Raw genomic sequence first — 12,768 nt, forward strand, 5'->3', positions numbered from 1 at the left:
GAACCACCTACCAGTACAAGGACAAACTTGGTTTTGGGCCACAGCAGTCATTTTTCATTCTTCCACCAACCTCCCCGAAATAAACACAAACATGCTGCAGTTTCTGCTGACTTACGATGTACCAGCAGAATTTTTAATAAGCATAAAGTGTCAAAAAAAAAAAAAGAACTACGAGGAAAATGTTAAGGATTTCTATATCTGGCAATTAAAATACAGGATTTATACATTTAATGCTTTATTTCCACTAACACCACTATAAACTATACAGGACTAATCCTAAATGCACATGATTTGGGCAACTCAAACAGAAAATCTGTTTTGCATTTAGTTAAAGACATGGAAAAAACAGTATTTCACCTCCCTAACATCTAAGTGTGCTGAGGGCAATTTGTTTCAATTATTAGCAGCTTACACTATCACAAAAAATTATACTATTACATGAAGATAAGTACTCAATAATATAACACAATGTTAGAAACATAGATGATAATGAGACTTTTAATTATGGTTAATCAAATAAATAACATGAAGGTATCGAAAGAAACCATTAATTTTCAAATATTACTGCTATTATGAAACATGAACGCGTTCTAACACAACAAAGGTCATATAAGTGTAAGGTGATGTTAAACTTAGCTTCATGTTATTTAAAATAAAATCCTGAGATGACACACTGCTTTAATGTGTGAGGTGAAAGCAGGCTTTCAGTGCTGAATTCCAAATTTCTGCATACAAGAGCTTTTAAATGGAAATGCCGAATTTTATTGGAGACACTGACAAACCTTTCTATGTTTTCAAATTTAAAGAAAGCTAAGTCATTGCTAAAATCTCCTAAACTTTAATGAAATAATTACACATTTAAAAAAACTATAGAAATCTTAGAGTTTGTATTATTATTATTACTATTATTATTATTATTATTATTGAGACAGGGTCTCACTCAGTCACTCTCGGCCAGAGTGCAATGTTACAATCTCAGCTCACTGCAGCCTCGACTTCCTCAGCTCAAGTAATTCTCCCACCTCAGCCTCCCGTCACAGTTGGGACTACAGGGGCACACTACCGCACCCGGCTAAGTTTTGTATGTTTTGTAGAGACAGGGTTTCACCATGTTACCCAGGCTGGTCTTGAACTCCTGAGCTCAAGTGATCTGCCCATCTTGGCGTTCCAAAGGGCTGGCTGGGATTACAGGCATGAGCCATCTGGCCTGGCTGAGTTTGAATTATGTTTTAATAATACATATAGATAAATTTTTTGAGGTGGGGTCTTGCTCTGTTGCCATAGCATGATCATGGCTCACTACTGCCTCAAACTCCTTAGCATAAGCAATCCTCCCACCTCAGCCTCCTGAGTACATGGGATTACAGACATGAGCCACCATACCTAACTAATTTTTTGATTTTTTTTTTGGTCGTTGTTGTTGTTAGAGATGGGATCTTGCTATGTTGCCCAGGCTGGTCTTTAAGCTGTCCTTAAGCAAACCTCCCATCTCATCTTCCCAAAGTGCTAGAATTACAGGTATGAGCTACCATGCCCAGCCAATATAGATAATTTTTAATAAAAACAATTGTTCTGCTTCCACAGCTGTGCTTTTGTCAAAGTCTACAGAGCTGACACTTTACACTCTAGCTCGATTAAAGCAGACCTTCATCTAAAAATCAATCCATCCATTTGCCAGATGTGTTACAGCCCATACAACAGGTGAGAGGAGAAAGGCCAGATCTAAAAAGCATTTTCATAAATAAAGCATAAAACAGAAAAGCAACTGAAAATTATGAACTCAAATGTGGTAACTCATATTACATGATAATTCACTCATGAATTATCAATAATTCATAATTCTCTATTTACATTTTTAAAGTATTTTAGGTCTCTCATCAGCATTCTCTCCATTCTCAACCATCAAAAGAAAGGTTTCATGTAAAATTCTACTATAAAAATAGTATTCAAAATTGTCTGAATCCCTTAAAATTTTTTAAAACTGCAGTAAAGTACACATAAAATTTAGTGTCTTAACCATTTTAAGCATACAGTTCTGCAGCGTTATGTCCACTCACAATGCTGGGCAACCAATCTCCAGTACTGAATCATATTAAACAACTCGCCATTCCCACCTCTCCTCAGCCGGGGGCAATCACCACTCTCCTTTCTGTCTCTATGAATCTGACTTACTCTAGGAACCTCATATAAGTGGAATCATCTGGTGTTTTATCTTTTTGTGATGGGCTTATTTCATTTTGCATAATGTCTTCAAGGTGATTCTATAGCTAAGGAGCAGAATTTACATCTATATCTTTATCTTAACCAAATCACATTTTTACAATTTGCTTGAAGCAAACTGAAGCATGTATTAGAATCTCCTTCCTTTTTAAGGCCGATTAATATTCCACTGTAAGCATATGCCACATTTTGCTTATCCAAGTTGTTCACATCTCTTTTATGTGATGCTACTCTCAGGAATCCTGTTGAACTCTGAAAGAAAGCAATCTCAAAGAAAGCAATCGTGTCCTGATCTACTGGTACAAGAGATGTCAAAGGAAGGAGACAAACTACATTCATTCATCTTTCCTGGACACCCAACCAGACAGATATGCCAGAGGGGGCATCTGTTAGAGCTATACCACATCTTTATTAAAAACCAAGTTTTATGTCTTTATGTACATTACATGGTAAAATCAATTTTCCTAGTTAATCATTCTATTTTATTAGTAACTGCACACTTTAAAATTCTGCATTTTACATTAACCAGACTCTAGTTTTATGCTGAATATTTACTTGAATTTCTTAAAATACTCCCTTGAGAATAGGCTGATCTCCTTTCTTACAATTGCACAGCTGGTAAGGTGCAAAGTAGCTGAATTCAGAGGGAGGAACGAGTGGGGGTGGTGGAAATTCTTCCTCACTTATTAAAAAAATAATTTAGAACAGGTGTAAAAGGTCTCTACCACTTTTCCAGTCTGAAATTAGCATAGCCCTTCAAAAGACAACTAGACCTAGCCAAAACTGGCAAGGAGGAGGGAAAGGTGGTGGCGGGTCAGCAGGAAGAGCTCTCAATTTGCTGCTAGAACATGAAGGCACAAAAAACATGGCACCTGCCCAAAGCATATCAATGATTCTAGTAATAAGAGCAATGTATTTAAAGTTCTGAGAGGAAACAGTTTTGGGATCTAGAATTCTACATCCAGCAACATTATACATGCAAAACAATATAACATTTAAGAAAATTACTCCCTCAAAAAAGTCCACACAAAAACCGCTGGGATGGCTGAAAGATTCTTCTGGGCAGCAAAGTTTCAATGACATAGGAATACACTTTCTTCTCTATGTCCCATTTATGTAACTTTTTTTCTCTGCAGAGGATAACATTTATACAACCATAATATTATACATGCTGTATCCTGGTTTTCGTCTCTTAGGATCAACTTATAAAGAAGGCACAAAAGTATGGATACAAAAAGTAGTAAATATTATAAATAATAACTAACCAAAGTGAGAAGAGGGCAGAAAGAAGGCAGAATATACATCCTAAATTCCAAATCTTTTATAGCAGTAATCAGGATATATTGTTCAAAGTTGGTAAGTCAAGAAATGGACGTATTATTTAAAGGAATAATAGAAACCACTGAAAGAATGTAACAGGAGCTGCCACTGGGAAGAGGAACTGAGAGTGAAGAGTGAAGATTTTCCTCCTTCATTTTACACTCTACTGTACTACATGAATTTTTTAAAATTATGTGCATTTATCACTTCGGTGGTTTCAAAGGTGTCATGGGAAACATTTTCTCTGCTAAAATATACTTAACTTATAAGATCTACATTGAATTTGCCAACATTTACTCTGCCCAAATATAAGAGAGATTTTGCTGAGGTGGCTGGACTAGGTAAATCTACAGTCCTTTCCAGAAGCTAAGGCTCTATCCCAAGGGATAAGCAAATTGTAAAAATGTAATTTGGTTAAGATAAAGATAGAGATGTAAATTCTGCTCCTTGGCTATAGAACCTAGAGCAAACAAAAGCTAAACAACAGGAAATTTCCCCAGAAAAAGGCAAGACTAGGGGCAGAAGAGACAGTTAGAGCAGACTGGAGGTGTCCCAAGAGGCCCAGGGCAAGAAAGAAGCACCAAGGAAGAGCCAACACAGAGCTTCCTGGACTGCAGTGAGAGAGCCAGCTGCCACCAGGGTCAAAGGCGCCACTGCTTGCGCTGTAGACACACATTTTGAAACAGTAGTGGACGGCTGTGGGTCTCAAGGTGAGAGGCACCTACTCAAAGTGATGAATGTCTAAGCACAGGGCCAAGACACAGAGGGCAAAACGGGCTGACTACACATTCTTCTGCCACAGAGCTAGTAGTTTCCAACCATTTTGTTGAAACCACGAGAAGGACCTTCTAAAAACGTCTAGTATATAAATGATAGGTGGAAATTTAGAGGGCGGTCTCCACTAAAAGGGTCAATGATTTTTTCTTTTCTTTTCTGAATCTCGTTCTGTCACCCAGGCTGGAGTGCAGTGGTGGGATCATGGCTCACTGTAGCCTCGACTTCCTGAGCTCAAATTGTTGTACCACCTCAGCCTCCTGAGTAGCTGGGACTATAGGCATGGGCCACCATGTCTGGCTAATTTTTTTTTTTTTTTTTTAGAGATGGGGTCTTGTCATGATGCCCAGGCTGGTCTCGAGCTTCTGAACTCAAGCAATCCTCCAGCCGCGACCTCCCAAAGTGCTGGGATTACAGGCATGCGCCACTGTGCTCAGCCAATGATCTTTTTATTTGACATGTCTTTATTATTGTAGTGTCATAAAGAGCTTTCATAGGTTCACCTGTGACACTAATTTACTGTATGTTCCTAAACTAAAAATTCCACTATAAGGATTTTCAAAACTCTAACCCTCAGGTTTAGAAGAGACTGCTATTTGCTATTTGAGAGAATCAAAGGGTCTCACAAGTTTTTATCAATTTCCACGTCATGCCCTACACACTGTGCACAGTATAAAAGCATTTGGAATTTAAGAGCCAGAAGGGACTTCAGCATTCTTTCCACCAAAATGCCTCATTTAAAATGAGAAAACAGAGGCACATGCTGGGCTCTTCATGGGTATTTACTGAAGGGAAGAGAGAACGAAGAGTCTTTTCCGAGGTGCTAGGTGGTGGCAGAGCCTAAGCTGGAACCCTTGGCTTCTGGTTGCCTGATAAGTCAGTTCCCTGTCCACTCGCCCTACGGCTTCTGTTGTCTTTAAGGCATTTTTCAGTAGGAAGGGAGAAAACACTTGCTCCACAGGCCCATTGATGCATAAACATGTAAGCACTTTGACAAGGCAATGGGTCCTGGAATATGGTCCGGTGAATCAGAATTCTCCTTCCTAAAGGGCTTTTTCCTCACTTTCTAATGTAATTCAGTTACTTTCAGAAACCACTAGCTGCAGATGAAAACCATATGGAATCCAAAAACTGTAGCTTTGATATATGCATTAGCATTTCCTACCTAGCAGGAATTCCAAGAGCTACTCAATTTTCAAGGAAGGCTGAAATTTAGTCTCGTAGAAAGGAAAGGCTAGAGGGAAGAGACCAGCCAGTGGGATTTTCCCATCAGTTGAGATAAACCAAAGAGCAAGTAACCAAAGGGCATGACTGATTAAAATCTCTATCAGTGCAAAGTGGCTCTAAAAAATCATTCCCTTTAATTAGAGAACATTATAGTATTAATAAAATGGGAATAGTAATAGCACCTATCTTTCAGGAATATTGTGAGTGTTGGTGCTGGCTTATGGGGACTAAGTACCTATTAGTGAGATCTTACATGTTTCAGCATCGACTGTAGAGGAGTATTCTCCAAACACTATGCTACCCTGTATTTCTTCAGATCCCACACCACCAAACCAAATCTTCCTCCCTCTCACAGCAAACTGATGTTCAGTCCAGTTTCTCCAGAACCCAAGCCCTCTTTTTTTTTTCCAGTTGTTAACTATAAAGTGCTTGAATATTCTGGACACTGAATCTATTACAGGAAAGAAAAGAAGCACACTGCTACAATACCAGTGCAAACAGCAAAAGAAATGGATGCTCATCTCTAGCAGCACTGCTAACGGCCACGTGTAGAAGCTTGACTGCTGTGACCAGCTCTGCCAAAGGCTCAGAGTCAATTCTCTAAAGCAAATAGAAGTGAGTCACAGAGCAGTGCCTGTCTTCCTCTCAAACATAATGCTGCCCTCCGAATCTTAACTGTACCTTTCTAATTATGGATGCCTGAATTTTTAAATTTATATCTATGCCATTTCCCCCATACTTTAATCCCTTATTTTATTTAAGAGACTAATAACTATTTAAAGAAAAAGAAAGAAAATGAATAAAAGCACTAATGTATCTATGGGGTTCATACAATATGTAGAAGTAAAATATAAGATAAAAGATCGCAAAGGATTGGGGAAGGGAGTAATTGGAAATATACTGTTAAGAGTCTCACATTGTTCATGAAGTAGTACATTTTTTGCTTGAAGACAGACTGTCAAAAACAAAAAGAGAAAATAAAAATAAAAGACTGTGATACTTGAAAGATGCATATTGTAATCTTAGAGTAGTGCTTGGCCAATAGAAATGTAATGTAACCAGGTATATAATTAAAAATGTTCAAATATCTACCATTTAAAAACAAAAACGAAGTCTAATTAATTTAATATTTCAACCTCATATATCAAAAATATTATCATTTCAACATGTAATCTGCATGTAAACAATGATTAATAGTTTACATTCTTCAAAATCTGGTGTGTAGTCTCTGTCTCAAAAAAAAAAAAAATCTGGTGCGTAGTTATATTCACAACCCATCTCATTTTGGACTAGCAACATTTCAAGTACTCAATAGCCATGTGGTTAATGGCTACCGTCTTGGACAGTATAATTCCACAGCAAGGGTCAACCTTTCTCTAAAGGGTCACAGAGTAAACATTTTGAGTTTTGGGGGCCATAGGTCTCTGTCATAACTACCCAACTTTGCCACTGTAACTCAAAAGCAGCCACAGGCAATATGTAAATGAATGGCTGGCTGGGCACAGTGGCTTGTGCCTGTAAGCCCAGCACTTTGAGAGGCGGAGGTGGGAGGATCACTAGAACCAAGGAGTTCAAGACCAGTCCAGGTAACATAGCGAGACCCCATCTCTATAAAAAAATTATTTAAATAAAACAAAATAAAAATAAATGAATGGGCAAGGCTGTGTTCCAACAGAACCTTATAAAAACATGTGAGCCACATGGGCCAGATTTGGTTTGAGAGCTGTAGTTTACCAACCACCAATCTGGAACAATGACTTTAAAAAACAACACAAAGCGGTATAAGCAAAAAGTCAATAGAGAAGATAAAATGGGATGATAAAATATCAGCAAATACTAAATAATACATAATTCAACCAAAAGGCAGTAGAGTAAGAGGAACAGAGGGACACAGAAGAAACAGGACAAACAGGAAACAAACCACAAGATGGGAGGCAGATCTGTCCTCAACATTAGTTCAATATAAATGGCAGAGATTGTCAGGAGCAAGAGCCAGCTATACGCAATTTATAAGAAACACACTTTCATTATAAAGACAAACCAGTTACCAGTAAAGACTGAACAAGGGCCGGGGCGCGGTGGCTCACGCCTGTAATCCCAGCACTTTGGGAGGCTGAGGTGGGCGGATCACGAGGTCAGGAGATCGAGACCATCCTGGCTAACACGGTGAAACCCCATCTCTACTAAAAAATACAAAAAACTAGCCGGGCGAGGTGGCGGGCGCCTGTAGTCCCAGCTACTCGGGAGGCTGAGGCAGGAGAATGGTGTGAACCCGGGAGACAGAGCTTGCAGTGAGCTGAGGTCCGGCCACTGCACTCCAGCCTGGGCGACAGGGCCAGACTCCGTCTCAAAAAAAAAAAAAAAAAAAAAAGACTGAACAAAAATATACGACGCAAACACTAAGTATAAGAAAATAGGCAAGGTGTGGTGGCTCATACCTGTAATCCCAGCACTTTGGGAGGTCAAAGCAGGTGGATCATTTGAGGTCAGAAGTTCGAGACCAGCCTGGCCAACACAGCGAAACCCGGTCTCTACTAAAAATGCAAAAAATTAGCTGGGTGTGATGGCACATGCCTGTAATCCCAGCTACTCGGCGGGCTGAGGCAGGAGAATCTCCTGAACCAGGGAGTTGGAGGTTGCAGTGAGCCGAGATTGCACCACTACACTCCAACCTGGCAACAGAGCAAGACTTTGTCTAAACAAACAAACAAAAAATAATAATAATATTATTATTATTATATTATAGTTATTATTATGAGATCAACATAACCCTGATACCAAAACTTGACAAAAATAGAAAATTACAGGCTGGGCGCAGTGGCTCACACCTGTAATCCCAGCACTCTGGGAGGCCAAAGCGGGTGGATCACGAGGTCAGGAGTTCGAGACCGTCCTGGCCAACATGGTGAAACTTCGTCTCTACTAAAAATACAAAAAAATTTAGCTGGGCATGGTGGTGTGTGCCTGTAATCCCAGTTACTCGGGAGGCTGAGGCAGGAAAATCACTTGAACCAGGGAGTCGGAGGTTGCAGTGAGCCGAGATTGCGCCACTGCACACTCCAGCCTGACGACAGAGCAAGACTCCATCTCAAAAAAAGAAAAGAAAAGAAAATTACAGTTTAATATTCCTCATGAACAGAGATGCAAAAAATATTTAACACAATATCAGCAATCAAATCCAATAACATATTAAAAGGATAACACTTTACAGCCAAGTGGGATTTCTTTCAGGCATATAAATCTGATTAAACATTCAAGTATCAATTAGTATAATTCAAAATTTTAACAAAATAAAGGATGGCCAGGTGCACAGCTACCTAATACCAGCACTCTGGGAGGTGGGAGGATCTCTTGAGGCCAAAGGGTCCAAAACCAGTCTGAGTAACATAGTGAGACTCTTGTCTCTACAAAAATAAAAAAATTAGCCAAGTGTGGTGGTGCACACCCGTAGTTCCAGCTACTCAGGAGGCTGAGGTGGGATGATCCCTTGAGCCCAGGAGTTCAAGGCTGCCATGAGCTATGATTATGCCACAGCACTCTAGCCTGGGCAACAGACCCTGTCTCAGAAATATTAAAAATAAATAAATAAAAGACAAAACCCATAAGACAATTTTTAAAGATACAGAAAGAGCACCTGAAAAGATTCAATATCCACTTGTGATGTTGAATGATTTCTTAACGTACTAGAAATGGAAAGCAACTTCCCCAATCTGAAAAAGAATGTGTATGAACAACCTAAAATCTTACTTAATGGGGAAACATTGAACTTCTCCTCCCTAATACTGGAAACAAGGCAGGGATATCCACTCTCTCTATTTCTATTTAACCATATGCTAAAGGTGCTACTCAGTGCAATAAGGCAAGAAAAATAAATAAAAGACATAAAGACTAGAAAAGATGTAAAACTTGTGAACAGCATACAACGTAATTGTGCACATAGAAAACCTTATGGAATATTTTTAAAAATCCTATTAGAACAAATAACTGAATTTAAAAAGGTTGCAAGACATGAAGTCAATATATAACAATGAATTATATTTCTTTTTTTTTTGAGATGAAGTCTTGCTCTTGTCCCCCAGGCTGGAGTGCAATGGCGCTATCTTGGCTCACTGCAACCTCCACCTCCCAGGTTCAAGTGATTCTCCTGCCCTCAGCCTCCCAAGTAGCTGGGATTATAGTCACCTGCCACCACAGCTGGCTAATTCTTTTATTTTAAGTAGAGACAGTGTTTGGCCAGGCTGGTCTTGAATTCCTGACCTCAGGGGATCCATCCGCCTCGGCCTCCCAAAGTCTTGGGATTACAGGTGTGAGCCACTGTGCCCAGCAACAATGAATTATATTTCTATACAAAAGCAGCCAACAGTTTGAAAATGACATTTAAGAAACAATTCCAGGCCAGGCCAGGCCTGGTGGCTCACACCTATAATACTAACGCTTTAAGAGGTCAAGGCGGGATGTTCACTTGAACCCAGGAGTTCAAGATCAGCTTGGGAAACACAGTGAGACTCTGTCTCTACAAAAAAAAAATTTTTTAATTAGCCAGGAGTGGTGGCAAGTAGCTGTAGTCCCCAGCTATTTGGGTGGCTGAGTGAGTCAAACCAATAAAGGAAGAAAACTCTTTTAAACAAATTGTTAAAATGTTGTTGGAACAACCAGACAGTCATATGGGAAAAAATAAACCCTGATCTCCATATCTCACTCCACATACACGATTAATTTGAAATGGGTCATGACCTAAATGTAAAAGGTAAAATTACAAACCTTCTACCAAAAAAACAAAGAGACAATCACTGCAACCTTAGCGTAGGCAAATATTTTGTGGGGGGGGGGGAGAATCCACTAACAATAAAAGGAAAAACTTAATAAACAAGACTTTATGAAAATAAAAGATATCTGGCTGGGTGTGGTGGTTCGCACCTGTAATCCCAGCACTTTGGGAGGCCGAGGCTGCCGGATCACTTGAGGCCAGGAGTTCAAGACCAGCCTGGGCAACATGGTGAAACCCTGTTTCTACTAAAAATACAAAAATTACCCAGGTGTGGTGGTGCACATCTGTAATCTACTCCGGAAGGTGAGGCACGAGAATCACTTGAGCCTGACAGGCAGAGGTGGCAGTGAGCTGAGATTGCACCACTGTACTCCAGTCTAGACAACAAAGCAAGACTGTCTCAAAAGGAAAGAAGAACAAATCAGAAATATGTGCTCATTTAAAAACATCACAAAGAAATGAATAGGTAAACCACAGAATCAAAAAAATACACATGCAGCACAAACATCTGACAAAGGCTATGTATCTGGACTATATACAAGAACTATAAGTTAATAGCAAAAAGACAACCCAATTTTAAAAAGGGCAAGAGACTTAAAAAGCCACCTCAATGGTCAACAAGAACATTAAATGGTAGTCAATATCATTAGCATGAGAGAAATGCAAATTAAAACCACAATGCAATACTGTTTCATTCCCTCTAAGATGACTAAAGTTAAAAGACTGACAGTCAGGTGCAGTGGCTCACACCTGTAATCCCAACACTTTGGGAGGCCGAGGCAGGTGGATCACTTGAGGTCAGGAGTTCGAGACCAGCCTGGCCAACATGGCAAAACACCATCTCTACTAAAAATACAAAAATTAGCTGGGTGAGGTGGTGCGCATCTGTAGTCGCAGCTTCTCAGGAAGCAGAGGCCTGTGAATCGCTTGATCCCAGGAAGGAGGTTGCAGTGAGCCAAGATCGCGCTACTGCACTCTAGCCTGGGAAAAAGAGCAAGACCTGTCTCAATAAATAAATAAATAAATAAATAAAATTATAAAAGATTAACAGCATGAAATGCTGACAAGGATGTGGACTAAATAAAATTCACACAATAAAATGGCATATCAAACTCATACTATAAAATGCTATATCCACTTTGGAGAGCTGTTTCTTTGCTCTTAATAAAGTTTAACACATACTTATCCTAAAAATCAATAATTCAGGCCGGGCGCGGTGGCTCAAGCCTGTAATCCCAGGACTTTGGGAGGCCGAGGCAGGCGGATCACGAGGTCAGGAGATCGAGACCATCCTGGCGAACACGGTGAAACCCCGTCTCTACTAAAAATACAAAAAAATTAGCCGGGTGTGGTGGCGGGTGCCTATAGTCCCAGCTTCTAGGGAGGCTGAGGCAGGAGAATGGCTTGAACCCGGGAGGCGGTGGAACTTGCAGTGAGCCAGGATCGCGCCACTGCACTCCAGCCTGGGCGACAGAGCGAGACTCCGTCTCAAAAAAAAAAAAAAAAAAAAAAAAAAAAAAAATCAATAATTCTACTCCTACATATGCAGACAAAAAAAATTCTCTTACTGAAACATTCACAGCAGCCTTACCGATAATAGCCCCAAACGAGAAACAGTTCAAACGTCCACTATCAAGAGAATGGGGGTAAAATAAATGTTGCACATTTACATAATTAAATACTACTCAACGATTTAAAAAAACTACTGAGACGCAATATCAAGGATGAATTTTAAAAATATATTAAGCAAAAAAGGTAAACACAATGCCAAACGATTCTATTTTTTATAAATTCCAAGAATAGGTGAAACTAATCTTACAGTGGTAAAAATTTAAAAATGGTTGCTTAGGGTCATAGTGGGAATTTGGGATTGTTTGAAAACGGACATAAGGAAATTCAAGGGAAATAGAAATGTTATGTATCTCGCTTTGGTTGGAGGTTATATGACTGCATACAACTGTTAAAACTCTTTGAACTAAACATTTACAATCTCTGCATTTTATTTTATCTTAATCATACCTCAATTTCTTTAATCTCTAAAACACCATTTTTAAAGTATAGAGGGCAATCTGAAATATTAACAGTGATTGCTTCTGGGTGTTGGGATTATGGTTCATTTTTTTCTCTTCTAAATTCACATTGCTCTAAACTTCACAGTTTTCTTTTTTTTTTGAGACGGAGTCTGGCTCTGTCGCCCAGGCTGGAGTGCAGTGGCCGGATCTCAGCTCACTGCAAGCTCCGCCTCCCAGGTTGACGCCATTCTCCTGCCTCAGCCTCCCGAGTAGCTGGGACTACAAGCGCCCATCACCTCGCCCGGCTAGTTTTTTGTATTTTTTTAGTAGAGAAGGGGTTTCACCGTGTTCACCAGGATGGTCTCGATCTCCTGACCTAGTGATTCGCCCGTCGAGACGGGTGAATCACTTTGGGAGACGAAGCCCAGCCTCCCAAAGTGCTGGGAT

The 12,768-nt window shown here is 39.8% G+C and overlaps 1 protein-coding gene across 16 annotated transcripts in view; it reads right to left on the reverse strand.

Annotated features, from left to right (window-relative positions):
• PARN (poly(A)-specific ribonuclease) overlaps positions 1-12,768 on the reverse strand; it is a 207,667-nt gene that overhangs the window by 35,241 nt on the left and 159,658 nt on the right. For 2 of the 16 annotated variants that reach the window (XR_013412338.1, XR_013412339.1), the window contains exon 23: positions 7,980-8,075. The exons of the other annotated variants lie outside the window; for them this stretch is intronic. The gene's annotated coding sequence lies outside the window, so the exon portion shown is untranslated. The remainder of the gene's footprint in view (positions 1-7,979; positions 8,076-12,768) is intronic. 16 annotated transcript variants of the gene reach the window in all.

Source organism: Macaca mulatta, chromosome 20 (assembly GCF_049350105.2).
Source record: "Macaca mulatta isolate MMU2019108-1 chromosome 20, T2T-MMU8v2.0, whole genome shotgun sequence".
In the NCBI taxonomy this organism is placed as follows: domain Eukaryota; kingdom Metazoa; phylum Chordata; class Mammalia; order Primates; family Cercopithecidae; genus Macaca; species Macaca mulatta.